This window comes from Puma concolor, chromosome C1 (genome assembly GCF_028749965.1).
Source record: "Puma concolor isolate L17-30 chromosome C1, mPumCon1.1.hap2, whole genome shotgun sequence".
In the NCBI taxonomy this organism is placed as follows: Eukaryota; Metazoa; Chordata; class Mammalia; order Carnivora; family Felidae; genus Puma; species Puma concolor.
The window spans coordinates 97,020,025-97,038,571 of record NC_141674.1 but is presented as its reverse complement, the minus strand read 5'-3'; the positions used below and the strand labels follow the sequence as shown (position 1 = coordinate 97,038,571).

At 40.1% G+C, this 18,547-nt stretch overlaps 2 long non-coding RNA genes across 2 annotated transcripts; both read right to left on the bottom strand.

Annotated features, from left to right (window-relative positions):
• Nucleotides 1–678: 678 nt before the first annotated feature.
• On the bottom strand, nucleotides 679–3,266 carry LOC147578257 (uncharacterized). The gene is made up of 2 exons (XR_015254993.1): nucleotides 1,481–3,266; nucleotides 679–1,182 (listed from the first exon to the last, which is right to left on the bottom strand). It is a non-coding gene; the product is annotated as an uncharacterized LOC147578257 (long non-coding RNA).
• An 8,078-nt stretch (nucleotides 3,267–11,344) lies between these two features.
• On the bottom strand, nucleotides 11,345–17,030 carry LOC147578256 (uncharacterized). Its single transcript, XR_015254995.1, has 2 exons — nucleotides 15,972–17,030; nucleotides 11,345–13,158 (listed from the first exon to the last, which is right to left on the bottom strand). It is a non-coding gene; the product is annotated as an uncharacterized LOC147578256 (long non-coding RNA).
• Nucleotides 17,031–18,547: the final 1,517 nt, after the last annotated feature.

Genomic DNA, 18,547 nt, shown 5'->3' with positions numbered 1-18,547 from the left:
TATTTCAGAAAACAGGAAAAAATATTTTTTTAATTAATGACTTCCCATTGACTGTAATATCGAATTCCAAATTCTTGTTTCTACCATTGAAGATTCCACAGTTAGGGCCCAGACTAGCTACCTCCCACATTTCCCATTACCTCCTCACCATCTTCTCCATATTCCAGCCACAGGAAATTATTTTCCTTTCATAAATTGGGCCACGCATGTCTATACTTACTTGTACATGCTGTTCCTTCTACAGGTTGTCCTTTCCCACTTTCTCTGGCCAGACATTTCTTACTCTCCTTCTATGTTCTCCCTCTTTAAAGATTTCTCTGACTATTCTAGACATTTAGTGGTTTCCACTTCCATTTGTCAACCACAGCCCATGGCATTCCTCTATATATTCATATATATTAATTACATCCCATTGTGCTGAAAGTAACTTTTTCTGGTTGTCCTCCCGCTAAGTAAGAAATCCCCATACTCATTTTATCTCCCTGGTGCTAAGTGCAGTGTCAGGAATATAAGAGATTGTAAATGAATATTTGTTACTGAATAAATTATTGTTAACTTCACTACTTCTCATTATCTACAATAGCCAAATTATGGAAGCAGCCCAAGTGTCCATCTGGAGATGACTGGATGAATAAAATATGATGTGATATTATCATATGATACACACACACATATATATATATATACATACATAATGTTATTCATCCATAAAAAAGAATGAAATCTTGCCATTTGCAACAACATGGATGGAGCTGGAGAGTATAATGCTAAGCAAACAAATACCATATGATTTCATTCAAATGTGGAATTTAAGAAACAAAACAAATGAGCAAATGAAAAAAAAGAGAGAAAGGCAAACTAAGAAGCAGACTCTTAACTACAGAGAACAAACTGATGGTTACCAGAGGAGAGGGGGGAGGGGAATGGGTTAAATACATGATGCGGATTAAGGAGTGCACTTGCTGTGATGAGCACCGGGTGTTGCTTGGAAGTATTGAATCATTATATTGTACACCTAAAACTAACATTACATTGTACGTTAAATATACTGGGATTAAAATTAAAAGCTTAATTTTTAAAAAATGAAATAAAAAACTTCACTGCTTCTCTTACTGAATAAGCACAAATCTATTTAGAATGCATTTGTCTCCTTCCATCTCTTCCTTCCTCTATCTCCTTTTCCTGCAAAAGCAAAGAAGAAATAATAATAATTACTCATTGATGCAAAATATAAAGCCAGAAAAAAAAGATAAATTGAGCTTCATCAACATTAAAAACTTTTGTGTAGCAAAGGATCCTAGCAACAGAGTGAAAAGACAATGTTTGGGATGGGAGAAAGTATTTGTAAATCATGTATCTCATAAAGGGTTAATATCCAGAATGTATAAAGAACTCCTGCAATGCAATAATGCAAAAAAAATTTTTTTTGAAAAATGGGCAAAGGACTTAGATACTTCTCCAAAGAAGATATACAGAGCACCTGGGTGGCTCAGTCGGTTGTGCATCCAACTTCAGCTCAGGTCATAATCTCACAAGTTTGGGGGTTTGAGCTCCGTGTCTGGACTCTGTGCTGACAGCTGAGAGCCTGGAGCCTGCTTCAGATTCTGTGTCTCCCTTTCTCTCTGACCCTCCCACGCTCACGCTCTGTCTCTCTCAAAAATAAAATAAACATTAAAAAAAAAAATTTTTTAAAGAAGATATACAATGGTCAATAAGCACATGAAAAAATGCTCAACATTCCTAATCATTAAGGAAATGCAAATCAAAACACAGTGAGATACCACCTCATACCCATCAGGATGGCTATTATAGAGTAAATAATAAATAAAATAACATAAAATAACATAAAATAAAATAATAAAATAAATAAAGAGTGATATGAAATTGGAACTCTTGTGCACTGTTGGTGGGAATGTAAAATGGTGCAGCTACTATGGAAAATGGTATGGCATTTCCTCAAAAATATAAACAATAGGGGCACTTGGGTGGCTCAGTCGGTTAAGCATCTGACTTTTGATTTTAGCTCAGGTAATGATCTTGCAATTCATGGGTTCAAGCCCCGCGATGGGCTCTGTGCTAACAGCTTGGAGTCCGCTTGGAATTCTCTGTCTCCCTCTCTCTCTGCCCCTTCCCTGCTCTCTCTCTCTCTCTCTCTCTCTGTCTCAAAAATAAATGAATATTTTTCTGGGTGCCTGGGTGGCTCAGTCAATTAAGCATCTGACTTCGGCTCAGGTCATGATCTCACGGCTTGGGAGTTCGAGCCCCGTGTCAGGCTCTGTGCCAACAGCTAAGAGCTTGGAGCCTGCTTCGGATTCTGTGTCTCCCTCTTCCTTTGTCCCTCCCCCACTCATGCTCTGTCTCTCTCTGTCTCTCAAAAATAAATAAACATTTAAAAGAAATTTTTTTAATAAATAAATAAGTATTTTTAAAAGAAAAAAGATTATTCTTTAAAAAACAAAAAAATCAAGGACTTGAAGACATATTTGCACACCCATGGTCATAGCAGCATTATTCACAGTAACCAAAAGGTGGAAGCAACCCAAGTGACCATCAACAGATGAATGGATAAAGAAAATGTATTATATACACTCAATGCAATATTATTCAGCCTTGAAAAGGAAGGGAATTCTGACACATGCTACAACATGGATGAAACTTGAAGACATTATACTAAGTGAAATAAAAACCAGTCACAAAAAAAATAAATATCATTAATTCCATTTACATGAGGTACCTAAAGTAGTCAAATTCATAGGGACAGAAAATAAAATGGTGGTTGTCAGAGGCTGCGGGGGAGGAGGAGATAGGGAGTTCTTGTTTAATAGATACTAAGTTTCAGTTGGGATGATGAAAAACTTCTGGAGATGGGTAGTGCTGATGGTCCCAAAACAACAAAAATGTACCTAATGACACTGAACTGTGACTTACAAATGGTTGAAATGGTCAATTTTATGTTATGTATATTTTACCACAATTTTTTTTAATCTAAAACCAGAAATTTAAGACTTCTCTTTGAGTCTTCCCTTTCCCTTTATTCTCCATCTGCTCCCAACTCTTACCCCATATCCAGTCCATCAGCAAATCTAAAATATACCTTAAAACTGACTGCTTCTTAGGAAAGAATATCCAATGGAAAAAAGACAGTCTCTTCAACAATGGTGTTGGGAAAACTGGACTGTGACATGCAGAAGAATGAAACTGGACCACTTTCTTACACCATATACAAAAATAAATTCAAAATAGATGAAAGACCTAAATGTGAGACAGGAAACCACCAGAATCCCAGAGGAGAACACAGGCAGCAACCTCTTTGACCTCAGCTGTAGTAACTTCTTACTAGACATGCCTCTGGAGACAAGGGAAACAAAAGCAAAAGTGAACTATTGGAACTTCTGTGCAGTAAAGGAAACGATCAACAAAACTAAAAGGCAACGTACGGAATGGACGAAGATATTTGCAAATGACACATTGGATAAAGGGCTAGTATCCAAAATCTATAAAGAACTTATCAAACTCAACACCCAAAAAATGAATAATCCTATTAAGAAATGGGCAGAAGATGGGGCACCTGGGTGACTCAGTTGGTTAAGTGTCTGCCTTCAGCTCAGGTCACAGTCTCACAGTTCGTGAGTTCAAGTTCAGCATTGGGCTCTCTGCTGTCCATGCAGAGCTCGCTTCAGATCCTCTGTCTTCCTCTCTCTCTGCCCCTCCCCCACTTGCTCACTCTCTCTCTCTATCTCTCTCTTTCTCTCTCAAAAAGAAAAAAAAAATGGGCAGAAGACATTAACAGACATTTCTCCAGAGAAGACATGCAAATGGTTAACAAACACATGAAAAAATGTTCAACATCACTCATCATCAGGGAAATACAAATCAAAACCACAATAAGATACCACCTGACATTTGTCAGGATGACTAAAATTAACAACTCAGGAAACAACAGACGCTGTTGAGGATGTGAGGAAAGGGGAATCCTCTTACACTGTTGGTGGGAATGCCAACTGGTATAGCCACTCTGGAAAACTGTATGGAGATTCCTGAATAAACTAAAAATAAAACTACTCTACAACCCAGCAATTGCACCACTAAGTATTTATACAAAGGATGCAACAATACAGATTCAAAGGAGCGCATGCATTCCTATGTTTAGAGCAGCACTATCAACAATAGACAAGTTATGGGAAGAGTCCAGATGTCCATCCACCGATGAATGGGTAAAGAAGATGTGGTATATATACACAATGGAGTATTACTCAGCCTTCATGAAGAATGAATCTTACCATTTGCAATGACATGGATGGAACTATAGGGTATTATGCTAAGTGAAATAAGTCAGAGAAAGAAAAGTACCATATATAGAATTTAAGAAACGAGACAGAAGAACATAGGGGAAGGGAAGGAAAAATAAAGTAAGATAAAAACAGAGAGGGAGACAAACCATAAAAGACTCTTAACTATAGAGAACTAATTGAGGGATGCTGGAGGGGAGGTGGGGGGGGATGAGTTAAATGGGTGATGGGCATTAATGAGGGCACTTGTTCTGATGAACACTGTGTGTTATATGTAAGTGATTAATAACTAAATTCTATTCCTGAAACCAATACTACATTATATGTTTACTAACTTGAAATTTTTAAAAAATGTTTTAATGTTTGTTTATTTTTGAGAGAGAGAGAAAGAGAGACAGTGTGAGTGGGTGAAGGGCAGAGAGAGGAAGACACAGAATCCAAAGTAGGCTCCAGGCTCTGAGCTGTCAGCACAGAGCCCAATGTGGGCTCAAACTCATGAACCACAAGATCATGACCTGAGACGAAGTCAGATGCTTAACCGACTGAGCCACCCAGGCACCTCTTAACTAACTTGAATTTAAATAAAATCTTGGAAGAAAAAAAACCTGACTGCTTTTCTCCATCTCTGTTATCGCCACACCAGCTCAAGGCACAAGCATGTCTGACCTATGCCACTTCAGTAGCCTCCTAACTGAACTCTTTTTTCCAACCTTATTCCCCTCAAAACCATCTGCACAGCAAACAGCATGAATGCACTCCTTAATAAGTAAATCAGAGTGCCAGCAACTTACTACATTATCAGATATAGTATGTATGTACATACATGTTATATGTATTACATATATCTTATAAATATAATGTATATCATATATTTTTTCATTTACTAAAATACCTGTATGGTTTTTCTTCTTTAACACATATATACACTATATGATATATAATATAGATCACATATGCCATAAGATATATGTAAATACCTACTATATGAGATATATCATATATCATATATGTGTGTTAGACATAATATTCCGGACATATTACAGACATATTATAAATACTCTTTTCCAACTTGAGACACAATGAACTTCCTTAAGCTGATAAAAGATATTTACCAAAACCTGCAGCAAACATCATACTTAATATTAACATTAAAAATAAAATATAATTGGGGCACTGGGTGGCTCAATCAGTTAAGTGTCTGACTCAGTTTCAGTTCAGGTCATGATCTCACAGTTCCGGAGTTCAAACCCCACATCGGGCTCCATGCTGATGGTGTGAGAATCCCCCTGCTTGGGATTCTCTCTCTCTCTCTCTCTCTCTCTCTCTCTCAAAATAAATAAATAAACTTTATTTAAAAAATACAAAATACAATATCCTAGGGGTGCCTGGCTGACTCAGTCGATAGAGTGTTCAATTCTTGGTTTCGGGGTTATGAGTTTGAGCCCCATGTTAGGTGTAGAGAATACTTTTTAAAAAGCTCTTTAAAAATGAAATATAATAGGGCTCAGTCAGTTGAGTGACCAACTCTTGATTTGGGCTCAGGTCATGATCTCACAGTTCATGACTTTGAGCCTGGCATTGGGCTCTCTCAAAATAAATAAATAAACTTTTAAAAAATTCAATATTAAAAAAATGCAATATAATATAAACATTAAAAATATTCATTATACTGGGACACTTGGGTGGTTTGGTCGGTTAAGCATCTGACTCTAGATCTCTGCTCAGGTCTTGATCTCAGGGTCATGAGTTCAAGCCCCATGTTGGGCTCCATGCTAGGTGTGTAGTCTACTTTTAAAAAAGATAATTAGGGGTACCTAGGTAGCTGTATCTCAGTCCATTGAGCAACCAACTTCAGATCAGGTCATGATCTCACAGTTTGTGGGTTCCAGCCCCACACTGGGCTCTCTGCTGTCGGTGCAGAGCTCGCTTGAGATCCTCTGACCCCTCTCTCTCTGTCCCTCCCTTGCTCTCTCTCTTTCTCTCTCTCAAAAATAAGTAAACATTAAAAAAAATCTTTTTTTTTTTTAATTTTTTTTTTCAACGTTTATTTATTTTTGGGACAGAGAGAGACAGAGCATGAACGGAGGAGGGGCAGAGAGAGAGGGAGACACAGAATCGGAAACAGGCTCCAGGCTCTGAGCCATCAGCCCAGAGCCCGACGCGGGGCTCGAACTCACGGAGTGCGAGATCGTGACCTGGCTGAAGTCGGACGCTTAACCGACTGCGCCACCCAGGCGCCCCTAAAAAAATCTTTTTAAGCTAATTAAATATTTTTTAAATGTTTGTTTATTTATTTTGAGAGAGAGTATGCACACATGCACACACAAGCCAAGGAGGGGCAGAAAGACAGAATCCCAAGCAGGCTTCAGGAGCTCCACACAAGGCTCCTTCTCATGAACCATGAGATCATGACCTGAGCCAAAATCAAGAGCCAGACACTTAACTGACTGAGCCACCCAGGCACCCCACTAATTAAATATTTCTTAAAATTCTCATTTTACATTTAGGTTAAAGACAAAGATGTCTATTACTGCTTCCATACAACAGAGTACTAGAGGTTGTAACAAGTGCAGAAGGAGGTCCTAACCAGTGCAAGCAAAGTTATCAAAGGTTTAAGGATTTTAAGAGAAGATACAAAACTACCCTTACTCATACAGGATATGATTGAAGAAAAGCATCCAAAAGAATCTTCAAGTAAACTACTGGAATTATTAAAAAGACTTAACAAATCTCTGACTACAGGATCCACAAACTAAAATCAATTGTTAATGTAATAAATCAGCAATTATAAAATATAATTTTTAAAAGACAGCATGTGCAATAGCAATAAAAATTACAAGACATCTAGGATAGAACTAAAAGATACCGCGATCAAACAAAGAAGTGCTAGAGAAAAAGCGTATGGAGAACATAATACAACATTATTGAGGGTCTCTTGGGTGGCTCAGTCGATTAAGCACCCAATTCTTGATTTTGGCTCAGGTCATGATCTCATGGTTTGTGAGTTCAAGCGGGCCCTGTGCTGACAGTGCAGGGCCTGCTTAAGATTCTGTCTCTTTTTCTCCCGCTGCCCCTCCCCTCCTTCTCTCTCTCTCAAAAATAAATAAATAAGCATTAAAAAAAAAAAAAAACATTATTGAAAAGTATTTCTTAAAATGCCTAAGTAGCTGGAGAGTTATACTCTGCTTTTAGATTGGAAAAGTCATTACCATAAAGATATCAATTCTCCCAGATTGATTGTAGACTTAATGCAATCCTAGTAAAAATCCCAAATGTACATGGTATTGCAAGGGAAAAATACCAGCAGGAAATGTAGAAAAATTTGCTTTACCAGGTATCAAGTTAGATGTTAAGGGGCCACCTGGCTGTCTCAGTCAGAAGAAAGTGCAAGTCTTTACCTGGGGGTGATGAGTTTGAGTCCCACGTTGGGTGTAGAGATTACTAAAAAAATAAATAAATGTAAGAAAGAAAGAAAGAAAGAAAGAAAGAAAGAAAGAAAGAAAGAAAGAAAGAAAGAAAAAAGATAAGCATTAAAACTATAGTGATTACGGGGCGCCTGGGTGCCCCAGTCAGTTAAGTGTCCGACTTTGGCTCAGGTCATGATCTTATGGTTCGTGGGTTCAAGCCCCGTGTCAGGCTCTGTGCTGACAGCTGGGGGCCTGGACCCTGCTTCAGATTCTGTGTCTCCCTCTCTCTCTCTGTCCTTCCCCTGCTCATGCTCTGTCTCCCTCTTTAAAAAATAAATAAACATTAAAAAAATTTAATGAAAATAAAATAAAACTATAATGGTAGTATGTAGTACTGCCACAGGGAAATTTAGGTAGATTTTTGGTACATTTCAGAGACTTAGCCATACATTTGATTTTTTGACCCAGGTAGAACTTCAGATCATTGGAGAAAGGATAGACTTTTTAATAAATGGAACAGAGGTCATTAGATAATCATACAGGAAAAAAAATGAAACCGGATTCCTTCTCACACCATGTACAAAAATCAATTCAAGGCCTAATAATGAAAAGTAAAACCATGAAGCTTTCAGAAGAGAACAGTAAAGACTATCTTTTTCATTTTGGAATAGGGAAGGAGGGGCGCCTGGGTGGCGCAGTCGGTTAAGCGTCCGACTTCAACCAGGTCACGATCTCACGGTCCGTGAGTTCGAGCCCCGCGTCGGGCTCTGGGCTGATGGCTCAGAGCCTGGAGCCTGTTTCCGATTCTGTGTCTCCCTCTCTCTCTGCCTCTCGCCCGTTCATGCTCTGTCTCTCTCTGTCCCAAAAATAAATAAATAAATAAATAAATAAATAAATAAATAAATAAACGTTGGAATAGGGAAGGATATCTTAAAACAAACAAAAATCATTCACCATAAAAGAAAACAATGATAAATATGAATACATCAAAATAAACTTCACAAAACATACATAAAAAAGATATTTACAACATAAATAACCAACAAACTATCCTGAATTTGCAAAGAATAACTGAGATAAGGCAAACAATCCAAAAGAAAAATGGGCGTAAAATTTTAAGGTGCACTTCAAAACAAACAAACAAACAAATAGCCAAAAAGCACGTGAAATACTGTCTGAGCTCTTTATGTGTCAGGGAAGTGGAATATTAAAACCACAATGAAATAGCATTACACTTATCAGACTGATGAAAATTATAAAACCCGACAATCCCGAGTGTTGGTAAGAAAATGGAGCAATGACAGGAGCCTGGGTGGCTCAGTTGGTTGAGCAACCGACTTTGGTTCAGGTCATGATCTTGTGGTTCGCAAGTTTGAGCCCCACATCTAGCTCACTGCTGTCAGCAGAGCCCACTTGGGATCCTCTGTACCCCTCTTACTTCCTTCCCCCACTTGCACTCGCTTGCTCGCTCTCTCTCTCACTCTCTCAACAATAAATAAATAAACATTTAAATTTTTTCAAAAAAAAAAAGCAGAAAAGAAAATAGAGCAATGAGGTGTCTCATCAAAGACTAATGGGAATGGGAATTAGCACCATCACTTCAGAAAACAGCATGGGATTATCTAATAAAGCTGAAATGTACATGTATCATAAGGCAGCAATTCCACTTTTAGGTATACACTTTAGAGATAGGCATGCTTATGTACCTGGGCACATGCACCAAAATGTAGATGGCAGCCTTATTATAATTGCTCAACACTGGAAACAACCCAAACATAATATTGAGCCAATGATCCAAATTACTTTTTTAATATAAAGCTTACAAAGGAAATGTTATTGAGAGATGCATACATGGACAGTAAACTATAAAGAAAAGGTAATTATTCCTAGAAAAGCTAAGGGTGGTGACCTCTAATGCAGGAGGAGAATGATTGTGATTGGTAAGCAACATACAGGGAACTTCTGGAGTTCCAGCAATATTCTGTTTCTTGACCTGGAAGGTGGTTACATCGGTTTTGCTTGACAACCAAAATGTAGATTTCTATTTTTTACACTTTTACATATGTTACAGTGTGTCATAGAAAGGTTAAGACTGACAAATCTGTCAAAATGAATCCATACGTGCAGCACAATTCCAAGAAAGAATTTTATGAAACTTGACAAGTTGATTCTAAAATTATAAAGAGCAAAGGTCCAAGAAGAACCAAGACTATCTTTATAAAAAAAACAGCTAAGTCAAGGAGCTGATTCTTCCAAACAATAAGACTTATAAAATACTACTCTAGTGATTAAGAAAGTGGGGAAGAGGTAGAGGGATAAACAGCAAGAAGAGAATACAGAGTCCAGAAATCAAGTCACGCCCACAGGGAGATTGATATAAGACACAGGTCACAATACAAACAACAAATATGCTGGAATGTAAAAAAATAAAAGAGATCCCTAGCTCACATTATAACAAACATAAAACCCTAATGGAATAAAGACCTTGGGTAGAGAAGGTAGACAGAAACTACTCTTTGCTCACCAAATCTACTCTCCTATTCTTCCATAATAATCACATTGCAGATAGGTCTCATAATGAAATCAATTTCTTACAATGGGATATAAGCAGAAATGCTGACTGCCAATTACAGCTCTGGAACTTGACATTAGGTATGCCTCCACCACGCCCTCCTTCCCTTTCCTGCTGGTTGGAATTTGAATATGGCAGCAATTCAACTTTGATTATAACCATGGTGATATGCCCAAGGGGATGGCAGACTCACCAGATGGCATGAACCCGGGTCCCTGAATGTCTATGTTCAGCAAAGCCACCTCAGCAATCTTCGGGACTGTTTTGTGAAAGAATAAATGTATCTGTTCTTTAATGCACAGCATTTTGGGGTCTCTTTGTTATGGCATCTCAGCCTTCACTGACACAGAAATCTTTTGTAACCATGACTCAAAGAGCACCAACTAGATGGAAAAATGTCGATAAATCTGACTATATTAAAATGAAAAACATCCAAACCACAAAACACCATAAATCATGTGAAAATAGTAGCTATGAATGAAAGAAGAAATTTATAATGCCTACCCAGAGTATGTAAAAAATTTCTCAGGGCTCCTGAGTGGCTCAGTCAGTTAAGCATCCAGCTCTTGATTTCGGCTCAGGTCGTGATCTCACAGTTTGTGAGATCTGAGATCGAGCCCCGTATTAGGCTCTGTACTGACAAAAGCATGGAGTCTGCTTGGGCTTCTCTCCCTCCCTCTCTCTCTTCCTCTCCCTGCTTGTGCTCTATCTTAAAAATAAATAAACATTAAAAAAAAAAATCCTCACTTCACTAGAGAAAAGATAAACAACCCAATAGAAAAATAAAGGAAAGGGGCGCCTGGGTGGCGCAGTCGGTTAAGCGTCCGACTTCAGCCAGGTCACGATCTCGCGGTCCGGGAGTTCGAGCCCCGCGTCAGGCTCTGGGCTGACGGCTCAGAGCCTGGAGCCTGTTTCCGATTCTGTGTCTCCCTCTCTCTCTGCCCCTCCCCCATTCATGCTCTGTCTCTCTCTGTCCCCAAAATAAATAAACGTTGAAAAAAAAAATTTTTTTAAAAAAAGAAAAACGAAGGAAAGAAATAAACATGAAATCACAGAATTAACCAAATGGCCAAATAAACATTATAAAAAATATTCAACTTTAATATTAATCAGATGAATGCAAATTAAAACTACCCCCCAAAAAATACCATTCACATCTAAAAATTGACAAATGTAACATAAATATTAAAGTCTAACAATACCAAATGTTGGCCATTAGCAACAGGAACTCTTATACCTTATTATTGCAGCAGCATAAATTAATATAACCACTTCAAAGAATAATTTGGATCTAGCAAAGTTGAAGATTCACACTACTATAATCCAGTAATTCCATTCATAGGTATATACCCTAGAGAAACTCTTTTTTAATTTATTTATTATTTAGTTTACATCCAAGTTAGTTAGCGTATAGTACAACAATGATTTCAGGAGTAGATTCCTTAATGTCCCTTACCCATTTAGCCTATCCTCCCTCCCACAACCCCTCCAGCAACCCTCTGTTTGTTCTCTATATTTAAGAGTCTCTTATGTTTTGTCTCCCTCCTTGTTTTTATATTTTTTTGCTTCCCTTCCCTTATGCTCATATGTTTAGTATCTTAAATTCCTCATATGAGTAAAGTCATATGATATTTGTCTTTCTCTAATTTCACTTAGCATAATACCCTCCAGTTCCAACCAGGTAGTTGGAAATGGCAAGATTTCATTCTTTTTGATTGTTGAGTAACACTCCATTGTATATATACACCACATCTTTATCCATTCATCTGTCGACGGACATTTGGGCTCTTTCCGTACTTTGGCTATTGTCGATAGTGCGCTATAAACATGGGGGTTCATGTGTCCCTTTGAAACAGTACACCTGTATCCCTTGGATAAATGCCTAGTAGTGCAATTGCTGGGTCATAGGGTAGTTCTATTTTGAGTTTGTTGAGGACCTGCATACTGTTTTCCAGAGTGACTGCACCAGTTTGCATTCCCACCAACAGTGTAAAAAAGATCCTCTTTCTCCACATCCTCACCAACGTAGGTTGTTGCCTGAGTTGTTAATGTTAGCCATTCCGACTGGTGTGAGGTGGTATCTCCATGTGGTTTTGATTTGTATTTCCCTGATGATGAGTGATGTTGGGCATTTTTTCATGTGTTCACCATCTGGCTGTCTTCTTTGGAGAAGTGTTTATTCATGTCTTTTGCCCATTTCCTCACTGGATTATTTGTTTTTTGGGTATTGAGTTTGGTAAGTTCTGTATAGATTTTGGATACTAACCCTTTATCTGATATGTCATTTGTAAATATCTTCTCCCATTCTGTTGGTTGCCTTTTAGTTTTGCTGATTGTTTTCTTCGCTGTGCAGAAGCTTTTTATTTTGCTGAGGTCCCAGTAGTTCATTTTTGCTTTTGTTTCCCTTTCCTCCGGAGATGTGTTGAGTAAGAAGTTGCTGTGGTCAAAGTGGTCAAAGTGGTTTTGTCTGCTTTCTCCTGGAGGATTTTGATGGCTTCCTGTCTTACGTTTAGGTCTTACATCCATTTTGAGTTTATTTTTGTGTATGATGTAAGAAAGTGGTCCAGGTTCATTCTTCTGCATGTCGCTCTCCAGTTTTCCCAGCACCACTTGCTGAAGAGACTGTCTTTATCCCATTGGACATTCTTTCCTACTTTGTCAAAGATTAGTTGGCCATACGTTTGTGGGACCATTTCTGGGTTCTCTATTCTGTTCCATTGATCTGAGTGTCTGTTTTTGTGCCAGTACCATACTGTCTTGATGATTACAGCTTTGTATTACGTCTTGAAGTCCGGGAGTGTGATGCCTCTGGCTTCAGTTTTCTTTTTCAAGATTTCTTTGGCTATTCAGGGTCTTTTCTGGTTCCATACAAATTTTAGGATTGTTTGTCCTAGCTTTGTGAAGAATGCTGGTGTTATTTTGATAGGGATTGCTATCCTAGAGAAACTCTTACACATCGACATACTTGAGTGTTAATTGCAGGATTATTTATAATAGTTGAAAGTTGAATGTTAACTAACTATAATTTAGTTTTTAATGTCTATTTTTGAGAGAGAGAGAGAGTGGGGAGGGGGAAAGAGAGAGGGGGACAGAGGATCTGAAGCAGGCTCCACACCAATAGCAGCGAGCCCAATGCGGGGCTCAGTTCTCACAAACCGTGAAATCATGACCTGAGCTGAAGGCGGATGCTCAGTTGACTGAGCCACCCAGGCACCCCTTAACTAACTAGAATTCAAATAAAAATTTGGGGGAAAAAAGGAAATTGGATCAATCTAAAAGTCCACCAACAAAAAAATAGATGTAGTAGCACCTAAAATAAATCTCAAAACTTAATGACGAATGAAAAAAGCAAACTGCCAGCAGATATGTCTGGTATGTCCAAAATACACAAAGTTTAAAATATGCAAAAAATTATATGTAGTAAATATGTAATAAAAGCATGCATGTAAATGGTAAACACCAAATTCAAGAATGTTGTGGCCTCTGTAGAGAAAAGGTAGGGAATGGGTTCTCTTGTGTGTGTGTGTGTGTGTGTGCATGCGCGTGTGTGCATGTGTGTGTGTGTGGTATGTGTGTGAGCACATGCTTAGGATTGTTTTTATATGGGAAGAAATCAACCTCTTCATGTGGGCCTCCAGAGAGGGAAGCAAAACTCCATGAAAGCCCCTTTTTATATTCCTATGGGCTTGTAAACAGTCCTATTTACAATTCTGCTTGAATTTAGTCTCCTTCCCTATACTGTGATTTTTTTCAAGGTATCTTCAAACATACAGTAATGGTCCTTAAATTTCAGCAGGTATCAGAATCGCTTGAAGGGCTTGTTAATAAACAAATTGTTGGGCGGCTCCCAGAATTTCTAATTCTGTAGGCCTGGGGTAATGCTGAAGAATCTGTATTTCTAACAAGTTCCCAGGTGATGATGATGCAGCTGGCCCATGGACTATATTTTGAGAACCACACTCGGAGACCTACCGTGAAGTCTATTATACACAGCACGTGTGTTTTTGTGGTTGTGGGGAATTAGACAAAGAAGTGAAAGAAAACGTATCCCTCTCCACATTCAGCTTGGGCTAAGGCCAGCATGGAAGCTCATAATTCTGGGTGGCAAATAGAAGTGCTGATAGGGCAGCAGGTGAGAGCCAGGTGTCAGCACAATGACTTTGATAGGAACCCCGTTTCCCCTAAATGTATGCCTGAACAGGTATGAATGATATAACTGGCTGGGGAAATAACTTCCCATCAAACCATGCCCCCTACCCTCCCCTGTCCTCAGCATAAACTCCAATTTCACACCATAGGATGTCAGGGAGGAGGCTGTGAATGCTGACTCCATTGTGTACCTAGCAAACCAACCTGTCCCCGGGCTGCTGGAGCTTCTGAGCTAACCCAATAGTCCCATCTTCTTGTTTTCAGCTAGCTGGGCCACTCCCCAGGCCTGGTCCTTTATCTTTCCAAGGCTGGGGAGGTGGGGGACTGCTCTCACTAGGGATGAGACACTTGTGATGGTTTAATGGGCTCTTGGGAACCTCAGGGCTTGGTTATTCTCAGCAATCAGCAGGAGCAGTCGTGCGTTTCTGGGCCCTCCAGCATCAGCTTCACTCGGCTCACCAGCCTTCCAGGACTGGAATGTACCCACAAACTCTTTAGCTTACTAAAAGCCCAAGGAAATTGTGTGCGTGCCTGCATTGTGTGTGTGTGTGTGTGTGTGTGTGTGTGTGTACACGTTCAAGGGGGAGCTGAAGGCCAGTGCGTGGAAAGCCAGAGGCCTCAGGCCAGAACCTTCCAGCCCATAAATGGGACCCTGGTGATGTGCCAAACAGCCAGACTCTCATTCTGGATAATGAAGTTCTCACTGATTATCCTGTTGATGTTCTACGAGACTGGGGCCCAGGGAGGTCCATCTCCTGCCAACCCCAGGTCCTTGTTCCACTCCCCTGTGGAAATGAGGGTGCCCCACAATTCACTTCCCCAGCATAATGGCGCATCCACAAGGGACGCGGGTCCTGGGGCTGAACTGAAGTGACAGCAACAGTTTATTAATTGGACTAATGAGAGGCCTAGGCAGGGAGACAAGGAGAAGCTGGAAGAGCGAGAAAGGAGATGAAGACGGAACACCTTACAGGACAGGATTTCAGGAGTAGATATGGGATTAGAACCTGTTCATTCTCTGAGCCTTTGGGGACTGGGCAGCCAGGGGTTTAGAACTGGTTTTGCAAAACTCCTATGTTTTACAGGAAACATGCCAATTTTTCATCAGCAAACTGTAAACGCCCCCATTTCCTGAATGCCTGTGTCCAGGCACCTTACTGTTTTGTGTGCATGATGCCAGCTCATCTTTACAAGATTCCATATGAGATGGGAATCCTTATATCCATTTTGCCTGGGAGAAAACGGAAGCCCAATGAGGTTTGCTCAAAGTTACACGTGTAATAAATAACAGAGCCCAAATTCTGAACCACTGCCATTGTGGGATGTGAGTGCTAATGAGACCCATACAGGTCACACTGACTGACCCTTCCTCTTTCCAAACGGACAGTACAAAGCCCTTTATAAGTCGCAGCACCTCCAACCCTATAAGGCACCAAGTTTATTTTCCCTGTCTTACAGATGAGGAAGTTTAGGTTCAGAGAGGTGAAGTAATTTCCCTATGGCCACACAGCCAGGAAGTGTCAGAGCAGGGATTTGCTATCATCTACCAGGAACTCTCACCTTATTTCCTTGCCTTCCTTAATCTCTCTTTTCCCTGAGCTCTTTCCAGCATCCTGCATAAGAGAAGGCAAGCTGCCCGAATGGTGGGGAGGTTTATTTTGCTGTAGAGGAGGCTCCAGTTTCACGGAGGGGGTCAGGATCGTCATGAGATTACGTAGCCAAAGCCGTAAGCAAGTGTGGAGGACAAGTCATCAGGACCTGGGACTGGAGGCTTGTAAAGGCTTGGTAATGCAGGCAAGTGCAAAGGTTCCTCCAGGGCAACCTAAAGCTGGCTTGTTCCCCTCTCCAGGAAGAGGCTTGAGGAGTTATTAATAGCATGAAGTTCTCCTCAATGTTGTAAGATTTAAAAATTTTTTTTTTTTCTGTCAATGAGGCCAATGAGGGAAGCTGCTTCACAGGCTGCTGTGTCCTTCCTGTTTGTCGTCAGGAAGCAGTTCCAGCTGACCAGCCACCAGGAACCTGCTGCTTAAGCAGCTGGTAATGGACTGCGAAGCAGCACAGCACGAGGAGGGCCAGCACGAGGAGGGCCTGCCAGGCAAGGGTCAGCACCCTCCCGGGTCCGCTGGGCCTGCCTGCAGAGAGGAGCCAAGGATTAAGAACACAGGAGCACGGCTGATGTGTGCACATCTAGCTATCCTCTGCATTTCTCTCTCTGTCTCTCTCTCTCTCTCTCTCTCTCTCTTTTTGCAAAAAATGCCTGTAGGCAAAAGTTCAAATCACCCAGAAGAATATAAAGTAAAAAGCGAAACTTCGCCTCCCAGACACTGCCACCCGCCAGGGATAACCACTGCTATTCGTTATCTATCTTTTCTATCTTTTTCTGCTAAATCTTAGTATAAATATGAGCTTACATTTTTAAATTTTGTATTTATCACAAAATGGGATCGCTATGGGGAGCCTGGGTGGCTCTGTTGGCTAAGCGTCTGACTTCAGCTCAGGTCATGATCTGGCAGTCTGTGAGTCTGAGCCCTGAGTCGCACTCTGTGCTGACAGCTCAGAGCCTGGAGCCTGCTTCGGATTCTGTCTCCCTCTCTCTGCCCCTCCCCCACTCGCTCTCCCTCTCTCTCCAAAATAAATAAACATTTTAAAAAAATGGGATTGCTAGACTGATCTCCAATGTAAGGAGTAGGTCTCCAAAATGTTAGTGCAATTTACATCTCAACTGTGTATAAAAAGGCCCATTTCCTTCCATCTGAGCCAACGGTGACTTCCTTTATAGTAAAACAACATGGCACTATGTAAATTGTAAAACTCATAAAAATGCCTCTCCCACTGTTTCCCTTTCCTCTGTCCTTTCCTCTGCTTTCTATTAAATTTACGACCTCTGATCCATGCATATTATACAGAATCCAAAGGTTTGTCAGTAGATGAGAAAGCAAGGGGAGGGGGACCTCACGGCTCATCACTGGGAGACACAGAAACTCAGTATTACTCTGTAAAAGACGATGCCAACCCATCATATGTATTTACAGCTCATTAGCCAGCAAAATATGTACGCCCAAGACTCCTTGCTGCATTTGGGATCCCATTTGATCCTCAGATAATCATGCAGTTAGAAAAAGCAAGCATTGGGGCACCTGGGTGGCTCCGTCAGTTAAGTGTCCGACTTCGGCTCAGGTCATGATCTCACGGTTTGTGAGTTCGATGACGGGCTCTGTGCTGACAGCTCAGAGCCTGGAGCCTGCTTCAGATTCTGTGTCTCCCTCTCTCTCTGACCCTTCCCCCCTCACGTTGTGTCTTTCTCTCTCTCTCTCTCTCTCTCTCAAAAATAAATAAACATTAAAAAAATTAAGAAAAGAAAAGCAAGCATCATTTTCCCATTTTAGAGATGAGAAAAAGGAATTAAAAAATTTAGGTTGATTTGCCTAAAGACACAGTGCTAGTCCTGTTCTCTCCCTTACACAATATCGACTTTTATATGTGTATGAAATATAGGTGTGTGTACAGATATAAACACCAAATGCACAGTGTGTAATTTGTGAACACATATTTAGGTCACACCCCATTTTATACCTACAGATATACACTGGGTGTAATCTGTGTGTGTGTAATACAAGGTATATAAAATGTGGTAGGTGGCATAAGAGACACTAAGAGGTGGCTTAAAAATAAAACCCACCCAAATGTCACCTGGCAGGGTCTGACAAAAAAATGTATCAGGGCCTAAAAACGGTTGGGAAATGAACCATAAATGAGATCTCTCATACTCATGGCTCCAAACAATGTATAACAGGTTAAGTGCATGGAACTGTGGAGTCCGATCTACCTGGGTTCAAGTCCTATTTTAACCACATCCTAGATGCAGGACCTTGGACAACTAAGCTAAGTTCTCTGGGTCTCAGTTTTCTCACCTGTGAAAAAGAGATACTATTCTCTATCTCGATAAGATGGTTGAGTGGATACAATGAGATAATGCATGTAAAACACCTTGCAATGTGCAAGGAACATGTAAATCTGAATTAGTGTTAGTTATTACTAATTTTTATTATGTTTGCCTATATTCTTCTTATTTGTTTAGATTCACCCCACTTCAGCTGTACATAAAACCGAACCTGAGACTGGAGAAGTGG